This window comes from Apus apus, chromosome 8 (assembly GCF_020740795.1).
Source record: "Apus apus isolate bApuApu2 chromosome 8, bApuApu2.pri.cur, whole genome shotgun sequence".
NCBI classification, from domain to species: domain Eukaryota; kingdom Metazoa; phylum Chordata; class Aves; order Apodiformes; family Apodidae; genus Apus; species Apus apus.
This window is the reverse complement of record NC_067289.1, coordinates 20,188,340-20,209,790: the sequence shown is the minus strand read 5'-3', so window position 1 is coordinate 20,209,790 and position 21,451 is coordinate 20,188,340. Positions and strand designations below refer to the sequence as shown.

Here is a 21,451-nt window from a genome sequence, read left to right as displayed (position 1 = left end):
TATACTGTATAGAGCACTAACAAACTGAAGCACAGTAGATTTATTCATTTAAGAGAATAATTCATTTAATTTTCACCATTTACTATTTGTATTCATTTACCATTAATTTATTCCCTTCATTTTTATTCATTTATTCATTTATCAAATATTCATTTTAATGGCTTTCATTATCACTACAGTAACTGTAGGGACAGATTTACACTCATTTTTTTTTCTTTAAATAGGTTTATTCTTGAAAAATCTACAGAGCAGGGAAAGGCCACTTGTTCTGCCAGGTTCATTCCCTTTTCCTTGTCTCAGGACTGTTTGTTTCTTTTCTCCTCTTGTGCTTTTGATGACAAGGACTGGATCATCTGATGTCTCCTATCTATGGCCAGTGCTTCTGAGTTAGAATTATATAGTCTGATAAGTGCTTGTGCAGTTCTGCCCCTGAAGTATATTAGCTGTCACCCTCAAGTATATCTTCTTATGTGTAGTGAAATTTTATCCTGGAGAGCAGGGTAGTCACAGATGAACACATGCTTGTTCTGGTGAATGATTAATTTTTTTGTGGTTTTTGCCCAGTGAACCCCAGGTATCCCATGAAATTTCTCTGTGACCACTCAAATACTTTGTGCTACAACTTTTAAGTAGCAGTAGTTTCTAATCTCATGTATCTTACATTTTTCTTTTTTATTCAGCCAGGGTATTTGACACTTACACTGAATAATTTTTAGTTAACTCTACATTCAAGCCATTTCAGTTCTGTCCTTGTCTTTCACAGCATATCTGCACTCTGAGTTGTGTCAGAAATACCAGTGCTGTTTCAGCACCACAAGCCCAGCTGAAATAGTTTACCACATCATGACTGATTAGCTACTACCCATGTTTGACACTTACAAATCTGTTATTTTGTATTTGTAACATCAGAAAAGAATATTTTCCCTATCCTTGTAGAAAGCATAATGAACTGGGTATTCCTTACTATTGTATATTCAATAAACCAAACCGTTTCAGATATTTACATTCTGAAGGTTATCTTTGTTGCCAGAAGAGCTAGAAGTAATTTCCCTTACAATGAGATCTCAAGTTTGTAGAATATGTTGTGACCCTGCAGAAAAGCCTCTTCACACCCCAACCTGATTCTGCCACTCATTTTGAGAACCACTGCTCTGCAGGCTTTTTATCAGCTCCAAAAATGTCTTATCTTTGGTTGCTTTTAGCTGCGAGGTCATTTGAAATGGGTAATGTCTTAAGGGTCTATAATCTACAGCCCACAGTTGTCAATAGAACATCCATTGATTTCAGCGACTGTGGATCCAGATATTTTTTCTATAATATGAAGTGTTTGGTTAGTAAATTTAGTAGTAGTAAGATATGAGAAAATGGGACTGCTTATTGAAGCCAGACAGAAATATTCTGGTGGTGTTTTCTTTGTCAGATGAAGCCCTGAAATTCCTGTGAATCTAAGTACTTAGCAGTTGCATGCCTCTTTAATTAACTTGAGCTTGATAAAGCAATCCTCTTTCTGGCTCACCTGCTCAGCTCCTCCCAGCCCCTGAGTACCCCGGAGACATGGAAAGCTCAGAGCTCCTGGGAGGCTGCAGTACCATCTCTGGGATTACAGCCTGGAGGAGCCTTTGAGTTTCTGTTGCTGAAGCTGACTTCTCTTAGGGTGAACCTGGAAGGCTGAGACCAGTCACAGTGTAAAAATCATTAGTATAAATGTTTTGGGTTTTTTTTATGGTCCAACTGGTTTTCTTCAAAATATTGAAAATTCCTGATAAAGGTTGTGGTTTTTTAATCAATCTGATCAACTTGCAAAAAAAAATCAAAGATGGTGTGCATTCAGGTAAGAGAAGGAATAGTTTATATTTTCTTTCATCTCTTCTTCTCATCTGTTTTTGAATGAGTTTTTTTTTTAAGGAGTTCCACTCCCACCAGCCCCCATCAGAGACTCAAGTCCGTGTGGAGAGATCTGATGCATGTTTTAACCCTCTGGTGTATGTACATTTTTTTCATTAAATCTGAACATTAACTTGATGGCCTTTAGGCACAATACTTTCTGAAAAACATAAGCGTGCTGTTTATTGCTTCCTTTCCAACTCCAGTTCCTCTTGCAAACACTACAGGGACCTAATTTAATTCTGGGTTTATATTATCTTCCTTCTTTATTAAGCTTCTTCAAATATCCTGCTGTGGTCTAATGTCTTCTCTTGTCAGCTTCACTCCACTTTATACACCTGGAGGAGAATTTATTGTTTTTATTTTCTTGCTCTGAAAACTTCACTCATAGCCATTTCTGACTTCTCAGGATTTTTTTAGCTCATCCCTCCATTGTGTCAGCCTTTGTAGCCCCTTAATAATATTCTGTGCTTTTTAGGCATGGCACACATTTTTAATAATTCTTTTAATTTCCTGATTTAAATCTAAATAGGGCAAGAAATAAAGCAGAAACATAGATGGTCTCATAATCTTTTCCATTGTCCTAAAAAGAAGAATAATTTGCAATAACATGAAAAAAAATCTTGACACCTGGAGAAACTTTTGCCTTATTTTTAGGAAGCTATTAGACAAGCAAATAAGCTAGTGACTATAAAGGGCAGCCCAATACACCAGTGCATCCTAAAAGCTAGAGCCACAGCCACTCAGTGCCTGTCAAATCTGGCCATGCAGGTTTTGTACTGATTCCCTCAATCTTTGCTTTCACTCCAGCCCCTGTTTGACCTTCATGGCAAACAGTATTGCAAGAAATATGGAAAATGCTTTTGTGAGGGACCTCTGCCTATTGCATCTGGTCTTATCCCGCATTTTATCCTTTCTACAGAGACAAATTTCCTCCTTTTATTTTTCACCAGTTTCATGAGAATTTCATTTACAATACTTCACCTGAACTGAGCAGTACTTCCTCACATTAGTCCCTATCTGTTACTATTGGAGAAAGACATGTTTGGTCCTATATCTGTCTCGCTCTCTGGAATAAATTAACATTTACTCAGGATACTGGAAAAAGTTAATAAACTGTTCCTGAAAACCTGTAACTTATATAGACAAAAAAAATATTCCAAGAAAACAATAGAGGAACAGAACAATTAGTTCATACAGAGCCAGCTCAAGTCAAGTTTTTAGAGGAGTCTGCATATCCACTTCCATGTGCTTAAAATGCTCAGTACAACCTGTTAAACAAAGTCAAGTATGCAAGACTAATACCAAACCAATTACAGCCACTAATGTGTGATACAACTAGAGAGCAGAAATATTCTGAGTTGTATGTAGCATTCATTACAGGAAACAATAAATTCATAATGTGAGCTCCTGAAATTAAGTAGTCTGATAAAGTTCAAGAAGGAATTTACCATATGTTAGAACTTTCCATTGTTAGTGTTCCTACCATACTGAAATGGTATCTGGATTATTTGATTTTAGAGTAATTGGAATACCCGTTGTCTCATTGGTCTAACAGATCTTCATTCTAATCACTTAAGAACTGTTCCTATTGATTTCAGAATGTTCCTTCTGTAAATCATAATTAATTAAGGGACTCATCTTCTCAAATGATTCATAGGTGTTTATTAGGAAAAAATAAATTTAAATAGGCAGAAATTATGAGAGCAGGTAATAGGTTGTTATAACCAGTATTTCAGATCTTGTGATAATCTCTAAGGTTATTTTCACAGTCTGTGGAATATTAACAGTTACAATACCTTTTTAATTGCTCTAGCATCCTTGCATTGCAGAGGCAAAAGCACTGAATCAGAGCTGGCACCAGAGGTAAGACATTTTCATAAAGCATAGAGGAGAAGGGGTAGAAAACTGAATTAGGAACTGGGATAGAAACTGATGATTGTAGTATGACCCCTGTTTTTTGAACAAACAGACTGGACATAGGGATCCAGAAAGACTTAAGGCAAAAAGAGTTTCAGGGTAGGTACTTGGGGTGGACTGTGACTTGGAGGGAAGAGGCAATTCTGGAGAAGAAGGTAGATAAGCAAAACAAGGGCTGAGTATAAGAAACTCATGGAGCGAAACAAGGAAAAGAAAAAAAGGAAAACACAGAGTATGGCCGTAGGGATCCTCTGCAAAATAGGAGCAGAAAGACTGGAAGCATGGCTTGAAGGGAATCACCTGAGCTGCAAAATGATTTTGTTGATACTCATGTATTTTTCTCACTTGCCCACTGGCAAAGATTCATTCTCTTGTAGCACTGATCGTTTTAGGGAATAACCATTTTTACCAGGAGTGTCAGTAATTCAAATGGCCAATGTCTGTCCTGTGCAATCTCCCACTCCCAATTCTGCTCATGCAGGTAATAAATTTAAAAATAATAATTAAAAATGCAACCATTTTAAGAGAAACCTGTCAGAATTTAAGCACAACCTGCTACAGGCTCAAGTGTTACCTTTATAAGTATATAACATGTTTTTTTTATAGTTGAAAAAATAGTGACTTTTGCACATAAGACAGATAACCAAGTTACAGATTTGACAGTGAACTTATATACATATATACACACACACACACACCATGTGTGTATGACTTGGCATGCACTCACAGGAATCACACCAAAGATTTTCTTTCTTAAGAAGAGCACCGGGTCCTGCACTTGTGCCACAACAACCACATGCAATACTCCAGGCTTGGGGAAGTGTGGCTGGAAAGTGTCTGGCAGAAAAGAACCTGGGGGTTCTAATTGACAAGCGGCTGAATCTGAGCCAGCAGTGTGCCCAGGTGGCCAAGAAAGCCAATGGCATCCTGGCTTGGGTTAGAAATAGTGTGACCAGCAGAAGTAGAGAGGTGCTTGTCCCCCTGTAGTCAGCACTGGTGAGGCCACACCTGGAGTATTGTGTCCAGTTTTGGGCACCTCAATTCAAGAGAGATCTCGAGGTGCTGGAGCGAGTACAGAGGAGGGCAACGAAGCTGGTGAAGGGCCTAGAGAATCAATCTTATGAAGAATGCTTGAAGGAGCTGGGAATGTGATAGAGCAAGAGGGAATGGCTTCAAGCTGCAACAGAGCAGGTTTAGACTGGACATTAAGAAAAAAAATGTCACAGAAAGAGTGGTTAGACACTGGAATGGGCTGCCCAGGGAGGTAGTTGAGTCACCATCCCTGGATGTTTTTAAGGGTCATTTGGAAGTGGTGTTGGTGGATGTGGTTTAGGGGAGAACTTTGTAGAGTAGTGACAATGGTTAGACTTGGTGATCCCAAGGGTCTTTTCCAACCTGAATGATTCTATGATTTATTGTTTGTTTACTCTTGGTAAACAAACAAGAAATGAGATGGCTTTAGGCAAGAGTAGATCTAAGTGCAGGCAGAGTCTGCAGCCATCTGGTGTGTCAGCTTGCACAGAAGATCAGGGACTTCGGGTGCAGGGCCAAATCAGTGACACCTACTAGAAATCAATGATGAGGAGGAGGATTTAACTTAATTTGTTACTATCTGTGGATGTATTCCCACAGTAATTGGTCGAAGAGCGTGAGAAGAGCTACTAAACCCACCTTTTTAGAAACAAAATAAAATATTTGTTGTTTTCATGGTTATAGAGGACAGAAAGAAGAACTAACATTTGTTTTTCGCAATTTGTCTTTATCTTATAAAACTGGAGGGTCCCATGCTACTGTGCTGAGGCAGTAAAAGCACAGTGAAGTATCTGTGCATAAAATGAGAAGTGATAAACTGCAGTTAATATAATCTGAATACTGCAGCCTCACGGCTGTCTGTGTAATTTAAATGCTGGAGGTTTTCATCTGGGCAGTTATTCATTAAAAAAGGGTTCAAGAAAGATGCTTTCTCGGATTTCCAGTTGTATTAGAACATTTTATATTTCAGAACAGGAACAATTGTATTTCCAGCCTGTAGTAGAAATGACATTAAAAAAAAAAAAAAAAAAAAAAAGTGCCTTGTATTAGGAATTTTCTCTAAGATAAAAAAAAAAAAAAGAAGAAATGTAGCTAATCTCTAAATAAGGTATTTTTTTTCACCATCATAAAAAATGTGCTCTTACACTTATTGTAGTTTCAAAGGGCCTCTGATAGGGAAGTGGAGTTAGACTAAAAGAGTATATCCAAAAGTATGAAGAGTAAAAAGGAGAAAGCTATTTGTAAAACCTTAAAGTTTGCAAGGACATGAATGGGTGACAAACTGGAAGTGCTCAATATTCCAGCTGTATTAAATCAAGAGGAAGGCAGTAGGTGTGGTGCAGTCTACTGTTAATGAAGTGGACACAGAGGAAGACAGTACTCATCAAAACAAAGTACTTTATACTTGAAATTGCTTGTAAATCCTACAGTAAAATATGGGTGGCTGAACCCTGGTAACATTTTGAAAGTGAACTAGTGATAATTTTTCATATGAACATCGGGCATATGCTAAGGTGCCACTACTGCCTTCTGCAGGATAAGGGAAGTGCAGCTGTGATGGTGGGACGATTAAGCAGCCATTAAAGCTCCATGCTATGAGAGATATATTCAGAAACCTTCCAATAAAACCAAGGAGCATTTCTAGAAAATGTTTGAGAGCTGTCTGCATGTACAGCTTGATAGGGTTTGATTTTTCTTCTTTGTCTTTAATTGCTCCATGTTGCTTAAAGAACAAACTTTATAAGAGCCTGAATATAATTATGAAGCTGAGCAGAAAGATTGCCCCTCCCTCTCCCTTATTTTGCACAGTTAGGTTTTTAAGAATAACCAGTTATAGGACTTAGATCATCCTCAGGTTACCTGCTATAACTCCATAGGACTTACTTCAGATACACCATTAATAATAAGGTATCAAAATCTCTGGACTTTGATGTTCCATTTTTTTCCGAGGCAATCTCTCAGGGTGGGACTTCCAGCCTTGTGCCTTTAAACCTAAGCATTAACGCCTTGGCCATAGCTACAGCTTTCAAGGTTTCTAGGCACAGGTGACACTGCACTCTGGCCCTGGTCCATCTGAAACAAGCTCTCGCCATATGTAACTTTCATGTAGTTTCTCCCATTGCTACCCAGGAACCTGGGAAGATACCTGCTGAATATCCTAGAAGCCCCAAAAGATGCTGCACAGAATTTTCATCCTTTGCAGCTTTGGGTCCCAGGAAGCTTATTTCATATCAGAAGCATGATGATGTTTGAGGAATATTTGAGAATTTTCAGAATTGCTTAATTGTGGTTGTTATTTTGTTGTTTTGGTTTTTTGGTGTGCCTTTTTTTTTGTTTTGTTTGCTTGTTTTTTTGTTTGCTTGCTTTTTAATAAAATCTATTGGGGGGGAGCATTCCAACAGCAAGCTTAAACTAGACTTTTGTTATTTGCACGTCATTATTTTACTATTTGTGAGACATCTCAGCTTTTTTTCTCAGTTTTAATGTATGTTGCTTTAGGATTTTCCTACATAAATATCTTCACATATGTATGCCATAACACAAGCATTGTGATGTGGGCTTATTTATAAGCACTAAGAACTTATAAAACATATTTTTAATAATTTAAATATGTACAAATATATTTTTTTAACTTGCTTTACCGCACGGCAAAAGGTCCCAGGCCCTCTCTGCAGATCCTTGCCATGAAGTTTGGCACTGTGGTGCAGATAATCTGAATCTGTCAGCCTTGTTGCAGTGAATGTGTGAGCACAGGTTTAGCTCATCCCCTGGCATCACACAGCGTGGATGTGCTGGGCCCTCCAACAGCCTGTCAGGAATTCAATTGGTGAGATGTGTGAATCTCAGAAAGAGAGAGAAATGTTGGGCAAAACATTTTGGGTTTAGTGAATGGCATTTCCTTAGAAAACTGCTGTGTTGAAAATGTTTTTCAATCTAGTTCTGCTTCTTGTGAAACAACTTTTTTATGACCAACTGTGGCATAATTAATTGATTTCAATTGAAATTTACATAAGAGCAGACTGTGACACTACAAAATCTTTGTTCCCAACAACAGAGGAATTGTGGTCAGAGCAGGGAAGTGCTCACAGACAGAAAGGCTCTGTCACTGCTGTGCCATTAGTGCTGATCCACAGATTTGCTGGACTCCAAAATTTTGGCTCTGAAATAAATAAAAATCTAACACATTACCAAATACTCCATTTCTTATCCCCAGTTTTGTAAGATATTAATGTCCTGCACTATTATTTAATACACTACCTGTCAATGCAGATTCTTCTGATTATTGGAATAGTAGGTTCACTTTCCTTTTATGCCAGTGTCAATAAGGAACAACTTGTCTGAAGTCAAAGAAATTGCACTTCTTGTTTTATCGATGCAAGTGAAAATGAGAATCAAGCCCCATATTTGTTTTATTTCTGGCTTAGCTTTCAGCAAAGTTCTAGATGCTGTAAATAACATAAAAAGAAAATCCATGCTCCGACATTTCCAACATACAAGACAGCAGCAAAATATAGATTTCTTTCTAAGTTTCTTTGTAGGTTAGTGTAAATATGAAATTAGTACAGGGCTCCAGAAATATATGAGAGAGCTCTACCCAGGGAGCACATAAACAGTGCCAAGCAATTGGTGTTCTATTGTGCTGTTTGCTGTGCCCTATTTTCACAGACAATTTCTGCTGCCAAAAATGCATCGAAGTTCAGAAATTTCAGGAGCCCCTGTGGTGCTGTGAGTTGCTTTTTGCTTCTTCTGTTGTTTAGTAGTGCTCCCAGTTTCTCCTAACTGGTATAGGCATAAATCCCTTTTTTCCTAAAGGAGGGTTCCATTCTGTGAGAGAAATTTCTTTGAATTTCAGTAGGATCATATTAAAGAAGCTGTTACCTTCTCCTGTTTTGAGTTTCTTGAAGGTGTAGCCCCTCTAGCTCCAGGGTAAGGGAGAGCCTATGTCTTCAGCTAGTACTTTAAAACATTCCTAAATTTGCAGTAATAATTTCTTCAAATCTGAATCAAGGCTAACTAATTGGCAGGAAATGTTTCTTTTCCTTTTGTATACTTTTCCAGTCACTGATGATTCAGGGAAGCCTCTGAAATAATTTCTTATCTGTATAAATCTGCATTCCTTTCTTCTCCCCATCAAGTACTTTCGTCCTTTTCCCTTTAGGCAGATTACTAGAGGTTTTCATGCCTTCAGGAAAGCAACCTTCCTTCAGGCTTGCATTACAGGATAAATACACAGTGTTTCCTCTGAAATCCTAAAAGGCCTTTTCTGTAGGGCATGTCACAGGATCTAAATCATACAGATCAATACACCTGTGCCCCTGTTGTGGTTTGGGCCTAACACACAAACAAATGAGCCACAGCTGCATAATCCAACTACACTGGAAGCAAATCCAAGTTCACCCCTCCTGGCACCTTCAGGGAATGTTCCATCACATTCCTGCATGGATGCAGGGGGACAGCTTCCGTCTCACCATAGGTTGCAGGGAAACGTCTGCTTGGGCACGTTCTTCCCCTTTTTCCTCACCAACCTGGAGATCACTGAGTCCAAGCCCCCTGACAGAGCAGGACCACCACAGAATCTAAAGCAGGTCAAATTTATTTTTTTTTTTAATTTTTTTTAATTGGAAAACTGAATCAAGGAGGTGAAGTCCCAAAAGCATTTGATGAAATTGCAGCCAAAATAAAATTCCCCCCAGTGTCCAGTTCAAAATGCACTGTTTCCCTGGAGTCCAGCATGCCCTGAATTTTACTCAAGACCAGACCCCAGCTTTACATATGATACACATGAATAGACCCTTTAGCTCAGCTGTAACATCAACACTGAAGGTTTGCATATGCCTGAGACTCGTCTTACACTAATTTAATCACAGGATTAATATTTTAGTTTATCTTTCTTACTAAGAAGCAGCCTGCAGAAAGTTCTCAGTTTATTATATCCAACTGGGTCATTGGGGAATTTTATTTTCTTTTTTTTTTTCACTGAGGAGAGTTGAAAAAAAAAAGGCAAACAAAAAAACACCCCCACATTATTTCAAAGGCTTTGTGCCTAAGACTTCTAAATATAAATGTAGTTTTGTAGCTTTAATGTAAGAATTGGCAGACTTTACAAATAAATAGTATAATGTAAGGCCAGATATACAATATATCCATTCTATACCTTATTAGAATAAGATTTATCACTTCTGCAAAAATAGCACAGGGATTAGCAGGAAAAATAAGATATGAAATTTAAGCCACTGTCTTTTTTTTCCTCCTAGTTGCTGCAGTCAATCTGGTTATCAGAAAGCAGATCACATCTGGCACTGAGCATATTCCAAGGGTCATGTGTCAAAGACCAGAGTTCAGTCGATCTACTAGGATCTATCAACATAGGACAACAAAATACATGGGAAAAAAAATACAGCAGCTTTAAAGTAAGTGTCTCCTTAACAAGTGCTCTGGAGTTCTCTCATTGGTTTTGAATGTGCTGTCAGTAATGTGTCAGGTTTCTAAGGCCTGGGACACATTTCTAGTTTGAGTATAGGCACTAACACAGTGGTTAGATCTAAGCTTATCCTAATTCTTCTCCAATCACACATTTTCAATAACTGAAAATCCTTCTCCTCTGAAGCTTCACACCTTGAAGTAGAGCCATAAGAGAATTTTGGGAATGAAAGTGAGCTCGGTAACTTCTGGTGTCATCCACAAGAATGCCTTTACATCTAGGCAGTCAGTTCTAGATTGCTAAGAAGCTCCTTTGCCATTTCAGCTTTCACTTAAAACCAAATTATGATTTTTTAAATGCTGTTTCTAATTGTGAGATTTGTAGTGCTAGTCTTACAGACATCAGCTTGTGACTGGAGCAATTTAATCTCTGAATGTGCCCCCTAGTTCTTGTCTTTACCTAAAGGCAAATATTTTATTATGGTATATGTCCGTGTTGAACTGCATATTAACTCAGCTTCTCAGGTACCGTGTATTATAAAAATAATGCAAAGTTTACAGTCTCCCAAATCCTTTATCAACTGGTAGCACAGGTCTTTGAAAATCCTTTTCTAGCTTAAGGTAGTGTGTGACATTTTTATGTTGAATCCACTCAGGGCTTTGCTAATAGCTTTGAGGGGAAAGACAAGTTAGGAATACAGAAAGACTGGAGAATTGGGGGGTCTGAGGGAGGAAGCCTCGAATAGATGGGTCTTCCATAAAATTCAGTGTAGAAGAGGCCTAGTGGAAGACCAGGAGGCATAGTCATTGTGTGCAGGTTGGACTACACAACAGCACTTCTTTTCTGATGATAATATTTATCCCAACTCTACTGTAGGGGTGTCAGTGCAGGACAGAGCAGTCTAGACACAGTACTGTCAATCAGCTGAAGTACATAGAGCTGTCTGTGTACCACATTTGTTTATATTAAAATAAAGTCTAAAATTAATTTCCCAATAGAAACTCAAAATCTTTGTAAGGTGATTGTGTTATCAAAACTACATTTCCTTTCCTAGCCAAGACTTGGCTCAGCTCCACCTTGCTGCATGTGATATTTTTGCTTTTGTTGACTACTGGTTGACCACCCCTCAGAAATGTAGGAAATCAAATGACACAATAAGGAGTCCAGGATGAGCAAGATTCACTGCTTCTTTTCTCCAGTGGTAAAAAGCTTGCTACTAAAATGTGAAGCAGTGATAATGTATTGCATTTTTGTCTTGTTTTGCTTTGGCAGACAGTTATTAATTATCACCTAAGTACTCACAGCACAGCAGTAGGCTTCAAGACAGTTATATAGAAGTAGAAGAAAAACTTGTGTATGTTAGTATATGCTCTTAAGTGAGCTCCAAAATCCCTCCATCTTTATATCATCCATGCTGTATCGTCCTGCCCAGCTCTGTAGATGGGTCTCAGTTTTTTAAAAAATTCCTGTACCGCAAAAGAATTTTATTTCAGAATGAACAAAAGCCTACAAACATAAGTAAACCCTCTGCTGTTACAGTGGGAAAATCTTCCTTTGTTCTTTTATCTAATCTTTCACCCTTAAACGAGCCACAAATGAAAGGGAGATCAGGAGATTAGCATTCCTTTCTGAGGATTATTGGTTATCCTTCCTGATGTTTAGGCAGTGACATCCTCCATGGATGACAAGTTGGGACCATTCCCTGCCTGGCAAACAGCACCTTGTAAACCAAACTTGTAAGATTAGCTGGTGATAAATTCTTAGCTAACTTGCTGTGAGGTGAACTTTCTCCTGCACCAGGTTGGTGGGAATGTAACATTTTGTTAGTGTGTATGCTCAAAGCTACATCTGAAATTAATGTTTATTAATGTCTGCCAAAGTTTATACAAGCAGAGAAGTGAAAACAGTGTTACATGGTTCCTCAATAGCTCTTGCTCTTTCCTACAGTGATAACCAATCACTCCAATGGCAAGGAGGGAGTGGCTTCTGGGAAATTCTTTCCAGGAGTATTTGTATCTGTGGTTGGGAGGGCAGAGGTTTGGATAATTGTTTATAACATGTTATAGTAATTTTCAGCTAAAAAGCAATACTTTTTCATAAATGTGTATTGCACTGCAAGTATTCTATGAATAGCCTTGCATGGCTGATTTATTTATTTAATTATTTTTAAGCTTAGGGACCATTTTAGGGCAGAGGGTAGGAGGAATTTTTAATTTTTTTGAGGTACATCCCAAAGGGATTTCAGTATCAAGTTTAATCAGAGAACTTTTTTCTTTTTTTAATTGGTCCCCACAACTGACACAGCTGATTAAGGAAAGTTCAGCTTCAGAATAGTAACAGTACCAATAGCGTTTTGCATCTAAGGTCATAGAAAACATATAGTTTATTTTACTGTTTACCCATTCAATGGTTCTTTTTCTCAGATAAGCAGAGCTAATCAAATTACTTGCTAGATCACATAGTGAATCAGAGGCAGGGCTGTGGAAACCAGTTTAAGGGCATGAAGCTACAAGTACTTATGTCTATGAGTAACTTTACTCTTGGGAGTATTTCAGTTGACTCCAGGAGGGATTATGTAGGGTAATAAGCTCTGAACTTCATGGAAAATGTTCTCAGGACTGGTCCCCAAGCATATTCAATTGCAGTCTTCACATAAAACCACATCAATCTGTAGTAAGAGACTTCTAATAAACATATTCTATGTCATAAATTACTTTCTGAGGAGGATTTTTAGAGGCATAATTTTACAGCATTGACCTCCAGTAGACTCATAACGTTCTATCATATTAAATGTATATTTAATAGCTTCAAACATTTTATGTTAGTGGTCCAAAGGGCTTGAAGGACTTAAGACTGCAACAGCCTATTGTGTCAATTCATATTTAAAGGCATTTAAAAAAATGCAGATTATTGACTTTATTATTGATGCAAAGGTGCCATTATATCATATCAGGCAATTAAATGCCCTTTCATAAAGAGCTCATTGCATGGAGACTGAATTTATGGAAATGATGAAACTTAATGGCTCCTTAGGAATCATTACATCAGATCTTAAACACTTTTTGGGGATATTATTATTTATTTTCACATTTATACCTCTACTAATGAGAAATTCAGGAATTCTGAAGTAAATTACAAATATCAAGATGTAGATATAGAGGTTGCTATAGTAATTTAAACAAATGCTAAAGAGAAATGTACTTTTATCGCTTCCTGCTTTCTTTAAAGGTATGAAGTTGAACCAGTCCAGTGAAAAGAGATGGCTGTATTTTAACAGCTTTTGTAAATCCAGAAGGTGCCAAGTTAAAGTTTACAATTTTAATTTTCATTTATACATCTGATTTATGAACACTTACTCACACTTCATCCCTTTCTACTCGAGCCATAATTTGCACAGGTTATTCTGACATATGTTTTATAGCTCATGAAGGATTTTGGATGTATCCACATACAACATGGCATTGAACCTGTAAATTGCTTTTCTGTCTTCACTGGAGTCCCTTTGTAAATCCAGTCCTAAATTTAGCCTCCCAGGGAGGTCTCTCTGATTTTTATGTTTTTTCAACTTCTAAGCATATATACTACCCAGACATGTTCTCAGAGCTTGCGTTTTTTTAACACCTAGGTATTTAAAGTTACTTGAGCTTAGACATAAAGGAGTAGAAAATATGAGAAATACACAGGAAGAATGATAGATTTTGGCAAGAGTTTGTTTCCTAGTCAAGGTAACTCATCACATTTCTGGAAATGAAGTTGCCCTAGTGTCAAAAATAGCCACATCATTAAAACTCCATAGTTGATACTCTCAATGCTGAAACCATCTCAAGAGCTGTCTTTTAATCATCTATTAATTAGAGCGTGTCCCATCAGCTAGAGCTTTTTAGTGGTCCAGGCAATTAGGATTTTACACTGCATATGGCATTTGTGCTTTGGGACTGTGTGGAGCTGCAGCATAGCTGTTTCCTATCTGTGCATGTACTCTCTTTGTGGGCAGGCTGTAACAAAAGATCTGCACTGAAGCTCACAGATAAGACATGCAATCTCTCTGGACATCTACATTTTACCCAGGTCCTTATAACCAAAGGCAGTACTGACTATAGGGCCAAGGAGTCTGTGTTTGTCTTGTAGAGCCCACAATAACAATTATTTTGCTATATTGTGAGACAATTATCTGCTGCTTCTTATGATTTTACCAGAAGTATTCCTGTAGCTCCATTCAGTCTTTGTTCTCTCATCTCTTCTTTTTGGCAAAAGAGGAAAATCAAAGGAAGGTCATACTACTACATCCTGTGCTGTGTGGTCCCTGGGTAGATAAAATGTTCACATTGACTACCTAGAACTAAAACAAAAATTAAAACATTTGCTTAATTTCTTATATTTATCACCTCTTGGGCACAGCCATCACATGAAAGCACATGAATGTTGTTGTGCTGCCAGTAGCACTATTTTTCTCCTACAGGAGTAAAGTTTGCTTAAATATCCTCACATAGGTAAAGCCAGGCTTATCTGCATTACTGGTTTACCTGTGCTCCCAAGTTGAATTGAATATCAACTGGCAGTGTGGCCAGGTGGCCAAGAAGGCCAACAGCTTCCTGGCTTGTGTCAGGACTAGTGTGGCCAAGAGGAATGGGGAACTGATTGTCCCCCTGTACTTGGTACTGGGGAGGCTGCACATCAAATGTCCAGTTCTGGGCCTCTCACTACAAGAAGGACATTGAGGTGCTGGAGTGTGTCCAAAGATGGGCAGCATAGCTGATGAAGGGTCTAGAGCAACTGAGGGAACTGGGGTCATTTAGCCTGGAGAAAAGGAGGCTGAGGGGAGACCTTATGGGTCTCTACAACTACCTGCGAGGAGGTTGTAGGGAGGTGGGTGTTGGTCTCTTCTCCCAGGTAACAAGCATTAGGACAAGAGGAAATGGCCTCAAGTTGTGCTGGGGGGGTTTTGATTGGATATTAGGAACTATTTCTTCACCAAAAGGGTTGTTAGGCCCTGGAACAGGCTGCCCAGGGAAGTGGTTGAGTCACCATCCCTGGAGGTATTCAAATGCTGTGTAGATGTGGTGTGTGGGGACGTGGTTTATTGGTGGCCTTGCCAGTGTTAGGCTTGCGGTTGGACTCAATCTTAAAGGTCTTTTGCAACCTAAATGATTCTGTGATTCTGTAAGTCGGCCTGATTTTTTATAAGTTTTTAGAATGTCCTTAACACTGCTATGACCAAAGCATGTGCTGAAACTTGGATGCCTGTTTACATCTTGGTAGACTCAGCTGTAACACTTATAAAAGAAGAAAAATCACTGAACAGAAACAGTGCTTCATAAACCACTAATTTAAGGGAGTGCTTAAGATCACAGTTAACTTTAGTAATCTCTTTAGTTTATGTTTAAGTCAGTAAGACTTATTCTTAACTTTAATTTCTTTTAAACTTAAAGGCTGCTCTGAATAAGATCCTTTGTAGAGTAATATTTAAAGCCAAAATTTTAAAAGGCGGTTCCATCTTTCCATCTTTTACTCCCTTCCTTCCTGCAGGGTGTTATGTAAGATAGCATAAATGCTATAATTTAACATAGCTGATGTCTCTGTTACTGTGAAGAAGCTTTATAGACTGGTACAAAGTGATTTAAGGCCCTTGAAATGTTTGGTTTCAGCTCTTTCATTTTAATGTTTTTTTAATCAAAGGTGTGCTGTAACTATAAAATAAATTCTTTTGTAACAAGAAGACTGTAGAGAAGTCCCTGAAGTGCTTCACTTTGAGGAGCTTTGTTAGTCAAGGTAGAGGGCTTTATAAGCCTTGAGCATTATAATTACCTGATTTTGCTCTTGTTGAAATCAGTGGCAAAACTCTTACAGGTTGCAGTGGCAGCAAGGCTGAAAGGAACTGCTGTGCTTTAGTTTATTGTTCCATTTTCTGATTAACAACTTAAACTGCATTTTGATCATGTAGCTTCTACTGACAGAGAATACCTGATGGTCTTTTGTGGATCTTCTGAGGGAACAACAGCTCATCTTGATGCTCAGCCAAGGCATCTATCATTTAGCTGTCCCTTTCAGTTACCATGTTGAGAATGCAGCACGGCCCCAGCTCAGAGAGTCTCTGCTCCATCTGGTGACCTGTTGGAAGAGCTCTTAGACCTCTTTCTTTTCAGGATCCAGCAATGAATTTTTTTCTGCACAAAATGTGTTTTTAACTTTTTGTATAGATTAAGTTTAACAGGTCAGACTCAAAATAAGGTTACTATTATTCAAAAAGTTACTGTGCACCAGCTTGGCCACAGTCACTCTCCAGAGGAGGTGTTCTCAGCCTGCTGAAGGCAGCATGTCATTTTGCTGTCTGAAAGGTCAATGTCAGAACACAAAAAATCTGTTATGTTACCTTATGTTTTCTGCAATGAGTAGTAATGGACACATGCTGAAGTCTAGCAAATGTATATCAATTTCACTATGAGATTGAGCCATTCTGGCATTTCTGTCTTTTTGTTTTCTTAAACAGATGGTTTTAGTCCTACTAAGCAATTTTTTTCTTCCACTGTTTTTTTGAGCATTCTCATCTAGCTTTCATTAGCTTTTTTTTCTCCACATAGCATTCAGGAAAGTGTGCTGCATGTAAGCTAGGATTGAAATTAAACAGAAATGGGAGAGTGGGAAAAAGGGCAGATCTATATTAAAGCTTCTGCCAAAGTTAATGGTAGATAGGTGCAGAAGTCCACTTTTTATTGTGTGTAGGTATTAAACAGAGAGGACCTCCCTTTCTCCCATGGTTTAATTTTCCCTTTCATCTCTGCCCCCTGTATGTGTCATATGACATCCAGCAGTAGTACAAAGGCAGTATCACATGCTTAGTTATTGCTGTCAGTGGTAATACAAAACCAGACATGTCTGACAAGTAAAAAGCAGAGCCTTCTTTGTTGCAGGCCAACAGAAGTCACCAACAAAAAAGGCTGTGGATTTTTAATGGAAAGAAAGCACTAATGAATAGTCATTAATTGAAAATTAGGGCATGAAAGACAACGAAAAGCTAAGACAAATCAATAGTTCTGCCTATAAGCCTGAGCTGACAATAAATCCACAGCAATATTAGCAAGATGCATTGGACCAAATGAATCACAGATGCAAACATTTGAAAGTTGTGTGAATAAATCAGTTTAAGAAGGGTCTAATAATACTAAATACTTCCACAGTTATCTGTGAGTGGAGTAACTATACAGAAGAATTGAAGCTACTATAAGAAAACAGTTTAATGCATGGTGATTGACACTAGGAGCATAAAGAAACCAAAATTTTGTGGCTCTTACCTTGAGGATAGTAGGATCTGTCCCCCTGTGAATTTTATAAAGCTCTGTAAAACCTCTGAGTCTTACTTCCCTCTGTGCTAAGCACAGGTGATGCACATACCAGCACCAGGTCTAGCAGACAGGCATGTGGACGTGAAAGGTAATGCAGAGGAGAAAATTAGGTCGCAGTACTGGGGCTGTCAGGTGATTTCATTTATGATGTGAGTGGGGAGAATTTACAGGGTAAGTCTGTGCTGCAATCCTCCTTTTTACAATAGTGAAATTTATTTTTTTTTAATTATTGAAAAAAATATTCAGTAAGAACACTACAGTGGTCTCTTGCATTAATTTCCTGATCAACAGCCCTAAATATTTTGTTGGCTATTCCCAAACTTAGAGACAAGCATTGGGCAACTCAGGCTGAAAACGAAAGAGGATATTTAGGAAAAAGTTTCAGATTCCCTTATAAGATCTTTTTTTGTTCTTGTTCTGTTTTCTGACATATAAATACTAGTTAGTATTATCCAGATAATTACTAACTTACACTGTTCTTGGTTTATACATTATTGCTTATATAACCTGTATTATAGTATGCCCATGTATGCATGCAATAGGACATGTTGGAGTGAAGGATATTACTCTCGTGATTGCTGCAAAGCAGCCACGATTAATTTTCAGTTCTGAATTCTTCAAAATTAAATTACAATAATATTCCTACTCTGCATTGACATTGCTGACATCAACAAAAAGCATTAACTCCAATTACAGGACTGATTTGGTCCTCCTTATGCATTTGCTAAGAGCCAAATATCTTGATAAAGCAGAATATGCTGTAACTTGACAGTAGAAGTGAAGTGTTCTGGAGAGTGGTCCTACCATCTATCCTTCTTCCCTGGTGATGATGAATGTGCACCATGAAGAGATTAGATCATTTGCTTCACTTGAGTAATAAAATGTTCTGTGCACTTTCTTTTTAGTCATCATGTTGATTATGGTCAAGTAGGGGACTTGGCTGATATTAGGATTCAGATGATAAGGAACTGGAAATATTTGAAGCTTGGAATTGACTGTGAAATGCATTGTTTCATACATACATAACTTTAATGGTTAAAATATTTTATGATCTTAAATTTGTTGTTGTGCTTCATTATAAAGAGCTGTATCTGAATTTCAACAGTTGAATCGATTTTTCACTCTAAGTTTCTTAAGGTGCGGGAGTTCTATTATAGCAACTATCACTGATTCACACTGGAGGTGTCCAGAGCACTTGCTTTGTGCTGCTGTGAAGCCTAGAGTCCAGTTCCTGTTTCTGGAGAGTATTAGCTAATGGTTATATCACAGCTTGGATTTTCGGGTACATATTCAAGCACAAATTTTGCAGAATTGTTGATATGCAAAAAACATGTGGTTTTTTTTTCTGATCTGAAGCTTTTTTTGAACTCAGAGTTTAATTCCATTTAATTAAAGTATAACCAGTTAGGCTGCTTGTTTTGTAGGACAAAATTAAAACTCTTGTTTCCTGAAGAATTTCCAAATGGATAAATGACTGTGCAATGTCATATTCTAGGTGCAGTAATTTTCTCCTTCAGTTGAACCTGTCTTACTTTATGTAATAGAGTTGGCTTGTGCATCTGAAACTGGGAAACATATCTTCTACCTCTGTAGTAACTAGTCATTATAGTTACTCAATCTTCACTCCTCTCTGTGACTGTCATGCTCAGTGAAATAGGTTCTACAGGAAGAACTGAGACTAATTCCACTGTGTCTGCAGTAACCAAGATATGTAACTGCTTAATGGTTAGGGACATGTATCCACACAAGTGGCCTTGGAAGTTCATGTCTCCTCAGAAAAAGAAACATTTCCTGTGACTTTTCCATATTGTGTAGCTCAGCAGGAAAACCCCAAATATCCATGGATACCTTAGTTTATTCTAAAGTGCAGCTGCAAACTCATGTGTTTGGGATTTTTTTTCCTTTTATTCTGGGTGGTTTTGTCTTAAGAATGCAGTATGCAGCTGGTTGCTGAAAGTAGAAGAGAATAAGGCTTGATTCAATACAATTTGCACATATGCCTCCTACAGAGCTGTTACTTTAGCATTTTCCTGTACTGGCTACTTGTATGCTAAAGTAAGCAAGGTAGTCCAAAAGCATATGGTTGTCCTTTATGTGCTACACAGGTCACAGACTAATCAATGTAAAGATAAAACACCACTGTCAGTCATTAAGTTTGGAAGTTCTTAGACGGCTCACCAAAGGTTTCCAGTATGAGTCAAACAATATAGTGCACTGCAGTTTTCTTAAAGGCAGTAGGTACATTTCTGCAGCATTTTGTTCATCTGCCTCCTTGCTGTGCTGTAAATACCTGAAAACTGTGTTGCTGAGTTATGCTCAGGTGCCCTGGGTGTGATCAGAGGGCACCAAAGATATATCCCAGTTCTGCAGTAGTTGGTGGCCTGCTAGGTCAATAGACCACTTGTCTCAGGGAGTTTTAATTAACAGTGGGAAATGTAGCAAGTATAGTGCATGGGCAAGATAGTAACATTATAAAAGTGCATTGTCCTGTGGCAAAACGAAAGCTTTTCGTGATTATGAAATCTATTCCATAAGACAGTTGACATGAACATTATTATTTAAAATGACTTTTAAAGCCCCATAGGCTATATTCTTCTTAAGCCAGAGTGCTAGTGCCTTTCCTGCACAGGTCTGTGTCTAATGCACGTCTGACCAAATGTGCTACACCACTTCATTGTGTCTATCAAGAGGAAGCAGTGCTGGTCAGGGTGTAGCAGCATGATGAATTTACCTCTCCATCCCACCTTGTGTTGGTACTCTCTGGTCAGTAGCATAAAACCCATCCCTCAACTACTTGCTTAGGTTTATGGGGTGGGTGGGAATCCGATATAATATGACAACAGAACAGCAGTCATCTATTGCCTGTCTAAGCAAGAAGAAAAGATGGTGAGACATTTAGGGATGAGAAACTTATTTCAAAACTTCTTTTTACAATATTATGTTTTGGGAAATATATAACGATGAAGGCTTGTTTACTTTTTGTAGAATTCATGGCATGATGAGTATAATAAGACCCTCCAAGGCAATAATTGCTTCACTGTAGGATGCTTCTGCATCTCAAATTGCTCAACATCTGGGTTTTAAATCATTTGTGTTCCTGGTGGGTAAAGCTGCCAGCTAAACAGGCAAGCAGACAAGTAGCATTTTTAAACTTACACAGCATGATCATGGCATGTGTGCATTTAAGGCTGAGCTTATTATCATCAGGAGTTGTTATCTAAACCATAGAGACAAACACCAAAGTAGATTCTGTATGGTAGTCTCTTAATAAGTTGGTTTTGTTCACAAGGAAACCATTCAGCCCTTGTTACAAATTTGGTACTGGTTTGGATATTTCTGGCAGACTGTACAGCAGGAAAGCATTTTATGCTTAGCTCAGAAAATATGCAATAAACTGCACAGTTCATTTGTGCTGTGGTGAGCACGGGACTGTCACTGCATGCCATGCTGAAGATTGTGTTACTGGCAGGAACAACCTTTGCCGTATTCACAGAGAATTATGTTACTAACATGTAAAGTAGACTTTGACTCAGTAAAAAGTGAGGCCATTCTGTATACAGGGCAAATATTCTGCCTTTGACATGTCCTTCTCTGTTGTAGTTTCTGAATGCTTACTAGGTATTTCCTGATACAGACAGTTTCTTCCATCCCCTAGCCTAAAACACACTGAGTGTGTCACGCTGCATATGGGGATCAGTGTTCTTGGTTTCTACTGCTGAAAATTCTGCTTTTTGGAAGAACTCTCTGAGGTGGCAGTTTAGGGATGGCTGGGTGTCCAGCTTGAAACAGCAGACCTGCACCTTAACTACCTGAATGGTTCAGGAGTGACAGCAATGAGAAGATGTGCACCTAT

At 38.2% G+C, this 21,451-nt stretch overlaps 1 long non-coding RNA gene across 1 annotated transcript in view; it reads right to left on the bottom strand.

Annotated features, from left to right (window-relative positions):
• Positions 1 to 17,657, bottom strand: part of LOC127387726 (uncharacterized) — an 87,406-nt gene extending 69,749 nt beyond the window's left edge. Inside the window, exon 1 of the long non-coding RNA XR_007890193.1 lies at positions 17,548 to 17,657. This is a non-coding gene — a long non-coding RNA (uncharacterized LOC127387726). The remainder of the gene's footprint in view (positions 1 to 17,547) is intronic.
• Positions 17,658 to 21,451: the final 3,794 nt, after the last annotated feature.